This window comes from Phoenix dactylifera, unplaced genomic scaffold (genome assembly GCF_009389715.1).
Source record: "Phoenix dactylifera cultivar Barhee BC4 unplaced genomic scaffold, palm_55x_up_171113_PBpolish2nd_filt_p 000217F, whole genome shotgun sequence".
NCBI lineage: Eukaryota > Viridiplantae > Streptophyta > Magnoliopsida > Arecales > Arecaceae > Phoenix > Phoenix dactylifera.
In genome coordinates, this window is record NW_024067727.1 from 163,185 (window position 1) to 179,093 (window position 15,909).

A 15,909-nucleotide genomic window follows, 5' to 3' on the forward strand; every position below is an offset into this window, starting at 1 on the left:
GCGTCGTCTCAAACGGCTGAGCCCGTCGCCAGATAATCGAGTCTCACATAGGAAACATATCTCCGGACTATGGACCTGGACTAGTCGTTTGAAAGTAGACATGAAGGACGGCTTGGCCGCCCCCCTACAGTTCCAAGCAAGTATCATCATGGGTCACAGTCCACATAGTCGGCCTCAGACCCATCCTCTCCCAGAGTCACGGAACCACCCTCAGGCTCGGCGCCCCGGCAGTCTCGCCCCTCCTCGCCACTAGCTACGGCTATGACCCCCATGACTGCTGCCCTGACACGCTGCACGGCAGTAGAATGGTCCGTGCCCCCTCCTAGTGGCGGTGCCTCAGTCATGCTCCCCACCGCATGTGGGGTGGGGGGGTCCCCCACCACGCACCTGCCTGGGTCAGCATCCTCCCGCACCCCCGCAGCCGGTGTGCCGAAGCGAAAGACTCCATCCGGGCCCCCCCAGGGCCCACGACCTCACCCCACAGTCGCGGCTCACTTGGTGCACCCTCCATGCGGTGGTCCTGGCCGTCGACCTGAGGGCTAAACTGGAAGGGCCCCGCTGGTGCCACAGGTCCCCCAGCCCGGGTCAGCTCGTCCTGGGCTGGGGAAGCCGGGACACACAGGTCCCCCGGACCCGAGGCTGACTGGGCAGAGTCCAAAGGGCCCCCACCCGCCAGACCCCAGGTTGCCCGGGCCTCCGGGCCAGCCCCAGAGGCCGGAGCCATCAGGGCCTGCGACCCCATGGCAGATTGGGCCCGCAGGCCCTGCAGCTCAAACGGGCTCGCGCCCTGCTCACTGGGAAGGATCCCCGTGACAGGCGCGCCCTCAGCATTGGGCGCGCCCGCGGCAACGGGCGCGGACCCCGTGCGGGGCGCGCCAGCAGCCATCGGCGCGCCGCCGGCGCCTGGCGCGTCGTCAGGGGACGGCGCGCCGATGGCGCAGGGCGCGCCGATTAAGCGGGCCGGCCCACGTCCACGGCGCCCAGCCCGCTGGGCCCGTGCGCGTTGGGCCTGCCCAGGGGCTTGGTTAGGCAGACCTGGGCCCCCTTGTGGGCCGCGGCCCGCTGGGGGCCTGGGCCGTTTTTGGGCTTGGGCCCGTACCACGTCCGTCCCACTGGGCCCAGGATCAGCCCGTGGGAGGACCGAGTCGACCGAGACGATCTGGTCGACCCGCCAGCTCGGCCCCAGGTCCACCGGTTCAACCGAGTCAACCCGGACGGGGCCTGTTAGGAGGTCCAGAGCCGCCCTGTCCCCATCCCCGGCCAGCGGCGACCGGCGGCGCGCGACCTTCGTTGGCTTCTGCCAACCGTCGGTGTCCGCCGGTGACGCCGGCGAGGTCGGGCAGGCCGCCGTGGGTGGCACCCGGGTCGATGACGACCCAGACCCCTTATCGGGCCCAATCGTCTCCCCCGGTCGCGGCGGAGGGTTTTCCCGTGGAGCTCTCCGCCGTGTCGCCACCATCCAAGGGCCAAAGACTGGCCCTTGGTCCTCCTCCTCAGTGGCCGGAGGCGACTGATCTGTCCCGCCCCCCGGGTCCACCGCCCCCGAGAACGAGCCGTCCGCGGCTCGGCCCTTCGCTGGAAAACGACAGGCGGCGACATCCACATGACCCATGCGCCCACACCGGGGGCAGATCGCCGGCACGTTTTCAAAAACAAAGGGCTGCCAGCGAACCTTCTTGATTCCCTGGATCAAAACCCCCGGCAACAGGGGCGCCGTGGTGTCGATAGCAACCTTTACCCGGGCAAAGCCCATAGCCCCCTGTTGCTCGGTGATTTCGTCCACCGCAATCGACCGGCCCGCCCTTGCCGCAATGTGGAGGATGGTCGAAGTCGACCAATACTCCGGCGGAAGGCGGGGCAGTCGAAGCCATACCAAAGCCGTCTTCACCGTGTCGGCGTCCGGCTCGAAATCCGGGACCCAAGGGCTCATGGCGAGGAGCTGCCCCGCCACCACCCACGGGCCCTGGCTCAGGGCACGGTCGCGGTCCTCCGTCGACCGGAACCGGAGGGCGAGATGGTCGTCCGCGAGCGGGACGGCCACCACGTCCTTCAGTTTTGCCCGGGCGGCCACATCTTTGGCCACCCACTCCGCCGGGACGCGGCGGCCAAAGCTACGCGCCAACAGAGCACACCCCTCCCATTTCAGCCGGGCCGCCGCTATCGGCTCCTCCGGTAGTCGGAGGACGTCCGGGAAGCGGCGGCTCAACCGCTCCACCTCCTCGGCCATGGGCCATTGAGTAACCCACGGCCCCGGCCGTGACCAAGCGCCGGAGTTCCCACCGCGCCCAAAGGAGTTGGACTTACCTGGGCCTCTAGCCGCTCCCTCCGTCGTCTTCCCCGTCGGCTCCGTCGACTTCCCCGCCGGCGCCTTCCCTTTGCGGTCCATAGGGTTTCCCCCAGCCGCTCGAGGACCACCGGAAGCCGAGGGCACTCGCAGAGAAGGAAAACCCACGTTCCTGTGTTTCACACCGCCCCGCCCGTCCGCCGTGGATGCCACACCGGAAGGCAGGAGCCTAGCCAAGCGCCGATGAGACGCCGCCGGCTAGCCGTTAGCTTTCTCGCACTTCGCTGGAGCTTCTCGCTCTAACTAGCCGTTAGCTTTCTCGCTAACCAAAAACGAACAAATGCTTCTTTGCTTGATTAAAAATGACCTTTCATAATAAGATATGGAAATGTCCATTGGGACTTGATCCATACATTGGGTCACTTAAAAATACGGTCAATTCAAAGCCAACTCAAACCATTGGATTACCAAATCAATGCCCACTCAAATCTACCATGTACTTTTGTCAAGAAACTTTTAGCCTTGGTAATTGAAAGTAGATAAGAATATTTTCTTCCATTGACCCTTTGATAAACTCATAATGTTACCCAAACTCAAATTTTAAGTTTGCCCCCCCTGTATCTCTTTGTCAAGTCTACAACTGTTTATGTTTTCGACTATAGTTAGACTCTCTCAATATTAGACAAGCTAAGTTAGAGCCAGATCCCAAGCTCAACATGACTAAGCTCAAGATATTATTTATTATTTATGAATAAATTTTTATTTTATAACTAATTACTAAAGATTAGTACAATGTATGCATAAACTGTTGTATTTCGATTTCGATCAGAATATTACCACATAATAGTGATAAAAAGCTTGAGGGACCTTAGGCTTTTATTGTGTCCCTTAATTGAGTTGTTTGTGGGCAGCTCGAGCTTGACTTGATTACAAAATAGGACAACCTTGGGCTAAAATTAACTGGTTAAAACTTGGGTTGTTGACATTCATAGCCAATCCTTAGAATGTCATGTCAAGATATGCCCCCTAGTATCCCCATGCCTAATTTAATTAATTAGGAGTCGTCCAAGTATGTTCATTGGTTTTTTCTATGTTTCTTTTTTAAGGTGGTAAGAACTACATTGAGGGCTTTTTACCATACAAAGATGTGCATGAGCTACCTTTGCATCCTAACCTAACCACTTTTAAGACCTCTATATACATCAACAAACTATACCCTCATATATGTTCAACCCTACGCTTTGTACCGCATAATCATTCATGTCTTTACATCCTACTATCCCTTAAATGATGAACTTTTATGAGAATTATCATTTCAGCATTCACAAGGTACTACCTTTTAGAGTCTCTTGTGTTTTGGTTCTTACACTAATTCTAAGTAGTCGTAGGAAACAGAATTTTGATTTCCTCTTGCAACAAGCTTGTCTCATATCTCCTCAAAAAGCCCCATCCATTGGCTATGAAACTATTTTGGTGTTTTATAGCCGTATTAATCTATAGATGATCGCCTTTTTGCTTGATAGCCGACAAAACATAAATCTATCTCCATATCATTGAACTTTCCACCAATTCTAACAATATATGCTGATTTCAATCCATCATCTTCTAGCTAATCCTCTTCTTAACATGTGATCAAGCTTATCCGCACACTAACCTTCTAGAAAATCTAAATGTTGCCCTTACAAGAAAATCCAAGCCAACTCTAACTACTCTTCTCCAATTTCATCCCTAAAGGCCTTCTAAATTTTAGTAGTACTTCTACACTTGTTATGATCCAATCCTAGTCTTCTTAGACATTCCCATCTCTCACACATGAAACTAATTTAAAACATGTTGTGCCTTTAGATACTATCTTAGCTATTGATCTAAAATAACACTCTTTTATTTTTTAATCATTGTTGCCTTTTTAAAGAGTCGGTCTTCTACTACTTGAAATGGTAGCCTTCCCGCAAGTCACTACTAATTTATTTGTAAAAGATCTAGCCTCTTCCCTTCCCTTGGAATCCTAAATTAAGCTCTAACCATAAAATCCATGCAATCCATAGCATGCAAATTATAACAAAATCAAACAATCATTACAAATATTTTAGTAAATAATTGATTTTTTTTAAAAAAAGATATTTTATTTTTGTGATGTTTCATTTCTTCAGAATCTCATATTTATGACATATTAGTTTCCTAAGAAGAAGTTCTATAGGAGCTTAAAAAGATCATAGAAAAGAAAGAGGTCGAATGGCACAAGATAGAGAGAGCATGGGTCGATCTATTGATGTGATTTTTTGAAATTGCATATTATGGGCCATTCAATTCATCTTAAATTATGCATTATCTGGTTGAAGCAAATATGGATGTCTTGTTTGGGACTCTTAGAATTATGTGATTGGAGAGAAAAATATTAGATAGAGAGAATGTACAGACCACTTCTAACCATAAGTAAGGTATTTTATTTTGTGTAAACTAATGAAACGATGAATCATGGTATTGAAATTGGTCATACATGGTTAATTGGATGTAGATTGAGATATGGATTTATGTAATTTTTTCTCTCCTTTTATCTGTATGGTAAAATATTATTTTATCTAAATGACAAGATGTTGTTCATTAATTTATTTTATAATATGGAAGCTAATTGGATGATACCATGGTTGAAGGTGTTGGTTCAAAGTCCATGCAGGCGATGATTCGAAGTCTTAACCCCTATAATCACGGGATAGGATTGGAGAGGAAAACATTAGATGGAGAGAGAGTGAGAGGCTATGTTTAACCATGTAATATTTAATTATATTTTATTTTCTTCAAAAAATTTAACAAAAGCTCTGAATTCATGGTTCAATAAGTGAGATACAGTCCATTGAATTAGAACACTTCCAAGATAGACACTAGAAACTACTGAACTTGTCATGTGGAATATAAAATAAACAAAGATACAACCATGTTATTTGAATTAAAATTGGGTCATGTTAACTTGTCCTACTTATTAGATCACTGAATCATGAGAACCACCAAGCCACGCCCTCAAATCTAGTGAAAAAAAAGGCTTTTATACTTTTGAACATACTAGATGGACATGATTTTTCAACCACTTGGAGATTGGACATGGCAAGGAGTGGAGTCCTTATTTTCTTTTCTTTTTGCTTTTTTTTATTTTTTATTTTGAGTGGGTTTCTATTTCTTTGTAAGAAAGACCTCTTTTTCTTTCTTTCTCATGCTGCAATGTTAGTACTATTCACACAAAAAAAGTGGCTTTTTCTCTGTGTAGATGCCTGATCACTCCCTATCCTTCAGCAATGCATATCTTCCACTTCTAAACCCAGTGTCATCCTCTCTTCTTTAAATGCGGATATATAACCCGAGCCCTTCTCTGCGTGTGCCTTACCCTTTCCATGCATGGATCAATAGAGGGACCAGGGCGTTTCTATGTAAAACAAAGAGAGGTGAGGAGTAGGATATTGAACTCAGTGCCACAATTTGGTAAAGTATGAATCCAGTCAATCAATGAAGGATTTCTAAAAGATGAATTGAAATTAGAATTTAATAATGATAGTTAATTTCTACTAAGGGCCCATTTGCAAGAGGTTAGACACTTCTATGATAATTTCTTACTACATAGTTGAGCACTTGATTGTAAATCCAAATCCATTGATCGGTAGCTTGCTCTAATGAAAACTAAGTTCTCATCTCTCAATGTCCAGATGATTATTCAATTTATTTTACATTTTATGAAATTTATCTTGGTAACTATGCTATATAGAGTCCCAAAAAACTTACAATGTTGTTTACAAGAAATTAATTAATTTAACATAATAAGTTTTCAACCAATTAATTTAACATAAGAGGTTGTCGCAACCATAATTTAACATAATTCAAAAAGCTTCACTAAGATGTTCAACTTTGTTTACTACTCCGATATTGATCTTAGAATGAAGGAGATGACCAAAGTATAGCTGCCTGGATATTCATCTTGCGTAATTGCTCAAGAACTTCATTTGTTTATAATTACAAGAACTTTGTTTGCTAAGTAAAAAGATATTGATTGATAAAATTTACAAATACAACAAGCAAGATGACAAGGAAATAAGTGATGACTCTTAGAATGCAGTAATCTAGTATACATCATATGTATGGAATTGTTGCTACGTATTCTCTTGTTTCCAGTATCTTATGAAGTAGGAACTCCTGTTAGTGGTAGGTGGGATCAAAGTGGAAGGAAATTTTTTCACACAATTAGGGCATGTTTGAGAAATTCAGTAGAATTGGGCTAAATTTTTCTTAGGAACATGGATTATAGAGTCTATTTAAATAAGGCTCATATCACCTAGTATCTCTCCAGCTCAAATTCTGTAGGAAGAAAAAAAAGACCTATGGAGATGAAAACTTGGATGGATCTTTAGAAGAAAACGGGTTGAGCATGTTAATATAATCAATTCCTATAGAAAATCCAATACAATCCTTTAAACGGGCACTCATTTTGCCATAATTTGGAGCCAACCATCCCAAAATTAGCCGTGCAAGTCTCATATCGTATCAATTATCAAACTCTAAGATGGCAAGTGACTCATATTATCTAGGAGGAATATCTACATCACTGGTTCTGAAGCTTACGGTTGGTATTGTAAATTGTTGGGATTTCAAAGTTGGTTGTATATGTCTGGATGTAAATATGGTAGTATGTATGATGTAACTTAAAACTTCGTTTTTCTGTTTTAATCCAGCGTTAAGCACCCCTTTCAGGAAGGAGGGAAAAAAAAAAAATCCAAGGCGGTCTTGTCTTGTGTGGGTCCCAGTTGATTCAAATAAGACGGTCAAATCCTATTCCCTGGCAGCAATCTTGGTGTTGGCCGCCAGACAACAGATCCCACACAAGGATAAAACGGCGAAACTCGTCGGCGCACAGCTATTTTGGTATCCATCCAACGGACGGTCCAGATCGGTCGGAAGCCGCCAGATGGTGAGCCGAAGCACGCTCCACACCTCGTGACAATGGCGACACGTCACTGCGAATGATAAAGATCAAATTAGTGTCGAAAAGAAATCCGATCCCCTTCTCTTACCGCCCTGGTACCTTCTTGGAAGCCTTCCAAGGGACTAGGGTTTCGTCCCCATTCCTCTTCGAAACCCTAACCGTACCCGTAGCCGAGGATTTTCGCCATGGAGCCCGGCGGGCAGGGCTTCGCCGGAGGCGTCGGAGACCGCGACGGGTTCCACCGCAACGAGGCGATCTCCGCTGTTCAGGACGAGGAGCAGTTCTACGGGGAGGACGACTACGACGACCTGTACAACGACGTCAACGTCGGGGAGGGCCTCCTCCACTCCGTCCACCGGAGCGACGAGCCCAGGGGGTATCCGAGGGAGGAGGGCAACAGGAGCAACCCGGCGCCGGCGCCGGCGCCGGCCCTCCCGCCCGCGCCGCTCCCGCCGTCCGGGAATGCGCCAGAGAAGGTCCAGATCCCCGGAATCGCTGGCGACCCGAAGATCGAGAGACCAGTGGATGGATCCGGTGGTTTTCATGAGCAAGGGTTCAGGGGAGGCGGGGAATTGGCGGTGGCGGCACGGCCCCACGGCGCCACCCCCGGCTGGAAGTAGGCCCGAGTTAGGGCAGTCTTCTGGTCGACCCGGCGGGATCCAGGGGCAAACGGGGAGCTCTGGATATGGGAACGAGGGTTATCGAAGGCCAGGGAGTGGCTTTGGAGGTGACGCGAGGCAGGGAGGAGGCGGAGGACTGGCAGCGGGAGGAGGGGGCGTTAATGGAGGAGGAGAAGGAGCTGGGGGGACTACTCTCTTCGTGGGGAGCTTCACTGGTGGACGACGGACGCTGATCTCGAGGCAGAGCTCAGCAAGTACGGGCAGGTGAAGGAGGTGAAGTTCTTCGATGAGAAGGCGAGTGGGAAGTCGAAGGGGTACTGCCAGGCTGATTTCTATGATCCAATGGCTGCTGCAGCATGCAAGGAAGGGATGAATGGGCATGTGTTCAACGGCAAGCCCTGTGTTGTGGCATTTGCATCGCCGAGCACTGTTCGTCGGATGGGCGACGCTCAAGTAAAGAATCAGCAGATGACAGCCCAGTCGTCAGCACTAGCTCAGAAGGGCAGAGGAGGGGGAGGAGCCCCATCTGGTGGTAATTGGGGGAGGGGGGTGGTGGTGGTAATTGGGGGAGGGGTGGAATGGGAAACCGAGGACCGATGGGGAATATGAGGAACAGGATGGGCCGGTAGGCGGCAGAGGAATTATGGGAAATGGCGGGATGGTCGCTCCACCTCCTCCAGTGCTACACCCTGGTGCCATGCTTGGTCAAGGTTTCGATCCAACTGGTTATGGAGCAGCCATGGGGAGAATCGGTGGCGCATATGGAGGGTTTCCTGCAGGACCAACGGCATCTCCATTCCCAGGATTGATGCCTTCATTCCTCCAGTTGTGGCTCCTCATGTGAAACCCAGCCTTCTTCGGAAGGGGAGGGATGGCTGCTGGTGGGGTTGGGATGTGGCCGGATCCCAGCATGGGTGGATGGGGAGGTGAAGAACAGTCAAGTTATGGGGATGATGCTGCTTCAGACCAGCAGTATGGAGAAGGAAGCCAATGGGAAGGATAGGGGTCCTGATCGGGATTGGTCGGGGGCTTCAGATAGAAGGCATGACAGGGAGAAGGATATGGGTCCTGGGCAGGAGTGGTCAGAAAGGAGGCATCGTGATGAAAGAGAAATGGGTAGGGAGAGAGATCGTGACTGGGAGAGAGACAGGGAGAGGGAGAGGGAGAGAGAAAGGGAGAGGGACAGGGATAGAGAGAGGGAAAGGGAGAGGGAAAGAGAGAGGGAGAGGGATAGGTATCGGGATGACAGAGACCGTCATGGGGATCACTACAGGCACAGGGACCGTGAATTGGAGCATGATGATAACTGGGATAGAGGACGATCATCAAGGCAAAGAAGCAGGTCACGGGAGGTGGAGCATTCAAAGAGGCGGCATTTGTCATCTGAGTAAGATGGGACCTTACCGAGTTCCTTAGCTAGGAAGGAGATCAATGATTCCTGGACAAGCATGTTGTCAGAACTTATTTAAGTTTTAGACTTAGTATTTTCATGCCTATGGGACACATGTGCAGAGGATGCTTGCAGGGACCTGTTGTTGCTATCATTTTAGATATGTAAGTCTTCTTTGTCACTGAAATCTGTATTTTTGATGCATCTCTTGTTTGTAATCTTGCTTTTTGATTTTGTGCTTTCTTTCAAACCAGCGCATTTTGTAACCTTTTCGTGCAATTTTAAAAGCACGATGTAATTGTCATTTATCAGATTAATTTATTCTCAATGTTCAATGCATTCTTTATTAGGGGTGAAAGTGGACCGGATATTATCTGATCATATCTGTTTTCATATCCAAATCTATCCAAATATAGATAGAAATTTGAGCATGCGACTATTATCCGTATTTGTACATATATCCGTTAAAGAAAAATGGATATGGATATGGATAGACAACTACCCGACTTGTATCTGAATATCAGATTCTATTTGTAATCCTATTTTATTTTATATAGCACTCATGAATTTTTGAAGAAATTATATGACCACATTGACATGCTATTAACTTAATTTACCATCCACTTAGTAATATCTTTGATTCTGTTGCTATAAAGTTTAATTATCCAACTTATATTCATATTTATATCCATACTTTCAGTATTCGATTTATATCTGTATCTATTAAAACAATTATGGATATGAATTTTTGCATCTGGCTAATATCTATATTTGTATCCGTATTTGGCAAATAAAATAAATATGGATATGGATATATTGGTATTTGATCCGGATTCAACCCTATTCTTTATGCATGCAACTGAGCTTTTTTCCATGAAAATCTTTTAATCGTTTGAACTTCTGATACCGCTTACTGGAATAACAATGATATATGAGATTACTTGCTAGGGATGGCTGGGAGAATCTTCTTTTTTTTTTTTTGAGAATCTTTATATGATAGGTCGCTTAATTTGGAAATCGAAGAATTTTCATTTATTATCATTTTTTTAATTTTATGCTCAAGTTGTTCGCAGCAGCATTTGTTAATTTGCTGTTCTTTGGTTTTTTCCTTATGTTTTAATATTGATGTTTACTTCCCATATTTATATCTATGATACTTGCTTTTCATTAAGTATGCAAGAATTGTTGTTAACATTATCTGATAATGAGATGGCAACTCTTCTTTCCAATGTTTGGTCATTTTGTTGTACTATCACATTCCCTTCCTACATCTCTACTGTTGATATGTGATGTCCATAGTTAGAGTGCTGAGTGCTGAGTGCTGTGCCTTAAGCTTCTAAAGAATTTGTATGTTTTTGGAGTATTCAGATTCACAGTATTTCCTTATATGAGTACTTCCTTTTCTAAGTCAAATTTGACTAGGTAGTTTCAAATTCTTGGAAAGTTTGGCACGAGTTGGAAACATCATAAAAATTTTATGGTTGCTATTTTCTGAAACAATAAGTACATTTATGGTTAGTCTGTTGGATATACTGAAAGTTTAACAGAGATAATAGAAGCAGAGTATTTTTTATGATGGAATGGAAGGATAGACACAGTAGAGGTCAGTGACCACTACTTAAGTTGATGGATAAACAATGGAAAAGTGTTCCTACCTTATGGAATGTTGCAGACATAAATGTATCAAGAGATCATGAGCATTTGAAAGGTGATAACTATTACCGAGGAAGGTGCTAGCAATTAAAGGTAAATGAGGTGGTTATATAAGTATTACTCGAGGTTAATAATTGACTTGCAGGTAGAGGTGAAGCTTTGCTTATTAAAAGCATTATTCGTGATGAAGCTTTCTGGAGGTAGAGATGAGAATCCATTTTGATCTTAAAAGGTTAAAATTCACGATTTTGGTTGGGGCCAAAATGCCATTAAGAAAAATGAAGGTTATGATCAGATAATCTGCTGGCATTCCGCTGCTTAAGAAAGGTCCATCAATTCCATCCCAGTTGTAGTTGTGTCTCATTACTATGTTAATTTTGAATATTTTATCCCTTAAATTATACTTAAATATTATGTTTATATATGAATATATGCATATATGTTTTGACTATAGTCAACTTAAGTTTTTTTTGGGTTTCTTCGATTTTGTGTCATTGGCTACCTGCATGTCTAGTTATTGCAAAATTGTCCTTTTTCTCATCTTTATTTTGCAGATAGTGCAGATGCTTTAAAGTGCTGTCAATTGGTGCTAATTGACCTGTGCCACGATATCTGTGGGTCAATTTACTGTAGACAAGGGTGATTTAGGGTGTTATTCAAGCAACATTCAAATGATCATATATAGGTCAAGGATTAATTCAATCATCTTGAAGGGTATTACTCTTAGCATCATCATTATATGGAGGAGTTCCTTAATTTTTTTTTTCTATCTAAAACTTTGAATTATCTTGTACTTGGTGCAGCAACTGATATAGGGTGCATCTTCAGAAAGAATTAACTGGCTTATTAGCCACAAGGACCAATATCATTTACCTATCAAAGTTTCCGTTTAAAATGTGCACGGTATTTGGAAAACATTCAGAAAGCAGAGGGGCCTGATGTCAGGAATTTGTGGATTGCCAGGTTACTCTGTAGACTGAAGTCATGGAGAAGTATAGGGCATTAAGTATGACCAAAGTAACCACCTTGGTAGTTAATCTTTATAAATTTTTTGAGGATCTGAACCAAGGATTCCCTTGGTTTAGAATTGCCAAACAGGGAGATTACAGGTAATATGCAAGCAGTTCTGGACTGGCTGTAGCATTATTGAATTAAAGAAGCAATTTGGTAATAAATGGCTAGTACAAAGAGGATAATCCAAATTGTATCAAAGTTGTTTTTTCCTTCAGACCATCACAACCTGAATGGTAATTTCTGCACAAGCTTACTCTGGTAAGCAGTTAGGAGTTCAGAGACCATGACAGATGCTTAACTTTTAACAAACTTTATGGTACAGTCTTCTTTATATATGTTGATTATTAACTTGCTCAGATTGATCGGTGATTAATAGGCAGTTTATGTTTGAGTTGATGGATTTATGAGTTTAAAGCAACTAAACTCACAGTTTGGATGGTTTTGTATTTGATAAGAGTGTTCTTTAACAAATCCTAGATGCACTTGTGCAATTGTTTAATCTTGATAACTTTGCATTTGGTAACATTGATCCTAGCTACATCATTCAAGTAGAGTTAACATAGATTGCCTGATTGGTACATGCAACATACAACCCAAATAATGTTGCCAACAATGTTATACCGCATCCATTATCATAACTTCTTATTTTTCATTATCATTTTTATTTTGCTTGTGTCTCTTTGGGGGCTGGGAGTGGGGGTAGGGGCAGGGATAATGTAATATAATTGTATCCAGGGAATGAGGTACCATGACGTACTGGTCTGTAATAGTACAACACCACATTGTGCTAATAAGGTATCATCATAATACCCCTGTACCATGTGTTCCAGTCCATGCTAGGTCAATGTCAGTCCAAAATGCACCAGCATTACTGATATGAGCCAGCATGGAACCCATTTTGGCTGCCTTGAGCCTTGGCATGTGGCCTCCATGGGTAGGTAGTATTCTAACATGCACAGTTCATGTGGCTGCATGGTGAGCCATCAAATGCATGCATAGGCCCCAGAAGCCAAGCAAACAAAATTCTGATGATGATGGAATGTCGCTTCACCTTCCTAAGAGGAATATTGTTCTTCGGGTGTATTTTTGAAAATTAATATGTATCACCATATCTTGTTTTCCTCGTTAGGTAATGACATTCATTTTTGTTGCTCATTTTCAGTCCTTATCATTTGATAATTTTGTTATTTTTTCATTGGCTTTAGTTTATTCGATTTTGAGCATAGTTGATGGATATATTGTTATTTTTTGGTTGATACAACATAGTAATACTAGAATAAGGTCTCAAATAACTAAGGAATAGCATGCATACAGTATTCCTTTTCCCTCTGAAATTTCTTATTTGTTTCTTTTTAGCTTATTTGTATCTTTATGCATTATGTCTAATTTTAAATACTTTGACATACCGACTGCATAGGTGCCTACAATATGGCACCTACGTACTGCATATGTTCTAATATGCCGTATCTCGACCACCCACTTTACTTCTTGATTGTATTAGTTTTATTGGATCTTCATGTTTGTACCTCATCTTTATTTATATTTATGTATCAAACTCATAGGGTTACATCCCATCATAGAGAGATAAATAGGGCTATCAAGATTGGTGGTGGTCTTCTGGAGCATTGTATATTATGTAATCTCACTCTTAAAGTTCCATTTTGGTTGAAGATTCAATGTTTAAATATGTTGCATATTTTTTGTGTGTTAAAAGACCGCATATGTTTTTTTTTGTTTGCGCTGTATTTTTTCTCATTTGTTTGGTCCATTATCTCCATTATGAGTGTAGATGTAATGAGTGATAGACATCCAATACAGTGGAGTTTTGGCCGGTTGACCATTTTTTACTACACCATTAGCATGATAAAGGGACACGAGACAGTTGGGATGTGCTATTTTTTCTTCTTTCCAACTTTTTTTTGGTCTCTTCTTTTTAATTTTTTAATTTCTTTCCATTCTTGGAAAATTATCCCATTAAGAGCCTGTTTGGATATTCGTACAGGATTGGGCTGAAAATCATGTAGGAATCGGGCTTGTTGGCTCATCTAGCTTGTATTTTCAAAGTGCATGTCTAAACCTAACCTAGATCCTAGCCTTTGGGCTGCTGGAAGAAGAAAAAAAGACCTATGGAGCGGTCTTTTTTTTTTCTTCTCATAAGATTGGGGCTGGGTGGTATTTTGGTTGATACAGGTCCATGCTTAATTGGGGCAGCCCAATCTACGAATCCTTCAGAATTTTCAGCCCAATCCTATAGGAATATCCAAACAAGCTCCTTCAAAAGAATGCACAGCCAGACATTATCAGGTTGCTGGTATGTTTTTTAGATTCATATATGGCCCCTTGCTACAGAAATTCAGATTTAGGATTTTGCTAATTCTTGTAGTCTAGAATCACTGGCCTGGAATACTACCATCTTCCATTCCTCCACCTGAAGGAGAGGGAGCTCGAAATATATGCCTTGATCAAAATTTTCTCAGATTCTCTTCTTTTTTTAATGAATATTATGTGGTAACCAATAAATGCAACAGTGTTCTCGTGTTTGTGCATTTAATTGATGCTGCCTCTCTTGCTATATGCTACATACCATTTGGTGGACAAAGAATGATATCGTATTGAGTATTTCTGACTGCCTTTGTTAGTCAATCTTTCCCTTTATAAACTATACACAAGTGATGTTTGAACCCTTCTGATATCATTGAATAATAAAGCTTTCTGTTTTTTTAAGGTTGGATGCTCTCATCATGTCTGATCTTTATGCTAAAAAATAGACATGAGGGACAGACAATGATCCAATTCCCACCCATTCTGGAAGAACAGTAGCCTCATGCCATATTTTTTTCCCCAAGTCCATTGAGGATACTGTTATAGAGATTGAATGGTAAAGATGAATAAAAGGCAAGGGGTGTGTGTAAAGAGTGTGTACAAAACATTTTTCCCCCAATTTCAAATGGTGATGATGTACTAATTGAGGATATTGCTACAGAGTTTGAATGGTAAAGAGGGAAAAAGGCAAGATATCCATTAAGGGGGTGGGAGCAGAGAGATGGCTGGGAAGTTATACTCTGGGGATTAGAGTTGAGTGGTGGACCTTTTTTGGTGTTGGTTGTTTTGTTTTTGTTTTTTTTTTTTTAGGGGGGGGGGGGAATGGGGAGATATTTAATTGAGAGTGAAATTAAGAGACAACAACTAAAATAGAAAGCCTATATGCATGTGTGTGTTTCATACATGGCGGAATTGTCCCGAAGTGGGTGGTTCCGTCCGTTCCGAGCTGTACTGGTGGCTCACCGATATGGTTCGGGTTGTAAAATTAGCACGCTGTCGGAGCCGGAAAAGAAGAGAGAGAGAGCAAGCGGGGGAGGAAGGGAGAAGGAGAGGCGGCGGACGTCAACAAAGAGTTGCGGGGGGCAGGTGGAGGCCACGATAGTTGAGGCCGCTGCTGGTTTTTCTATTTCGAACGAAACAAGTGTCCGACTGCTTGCCAACTTTACTTAAAAATTTCGATTTTTTTTTAGCCGCGGCTGGACCCCTGTTTCAGAAAAACCGGCCGCAGCCTTTGCTGCCGCGTTCTCCGCCGGGGTCCGCCTCCTCTCATTCTCCCTCCCTCCCCCGCTCGCTCTCTCTTTCTCTGCTCCTTCTCCGGCTCCGGCAGCGTGCCTTCTCAGTACAGGCCCGGCATGGCCTGTGCCGAGTCGTCCCGCCGCAGAACCGGTACGGTGCCTTGTACCGGTTCCTCCAACCTTGGTTCATATCATATCATATATGTATGTATACACAGAAAGAGAGAGATGCCTGTATCTATTCAGATATTGGTCAATAAGGGATCCATTGTCGTATATGCACGAGAGGTTTTAGGGATGGAGAAATCAGTTCTTCAGGATATCAGATGGGACATTATTTCAGGATAGTGGGAACTCGTCATTTACCCTCTGTCCTTGGTGGGGCTCATCTAAAATATCAATTGAAGTGAAAAGGAGAAAGCATGGTG

At 44.1% G+C, this 15,909-nt stretch overlaps 1 pseudogene; it reads left to right on the forward strand.

Annotated features, from left to right (window-relative positions):
- The first annotated feature begins 7,340 nt into the window (after nt 1–7,340).
- LOC120105179 lies at nt 7,341–9,615 on the forward strand (annotated as a pseudogene).
- The last annotated feature ends 6,294 nt before the right edge of the window (nt 9,616–15,909 follow it).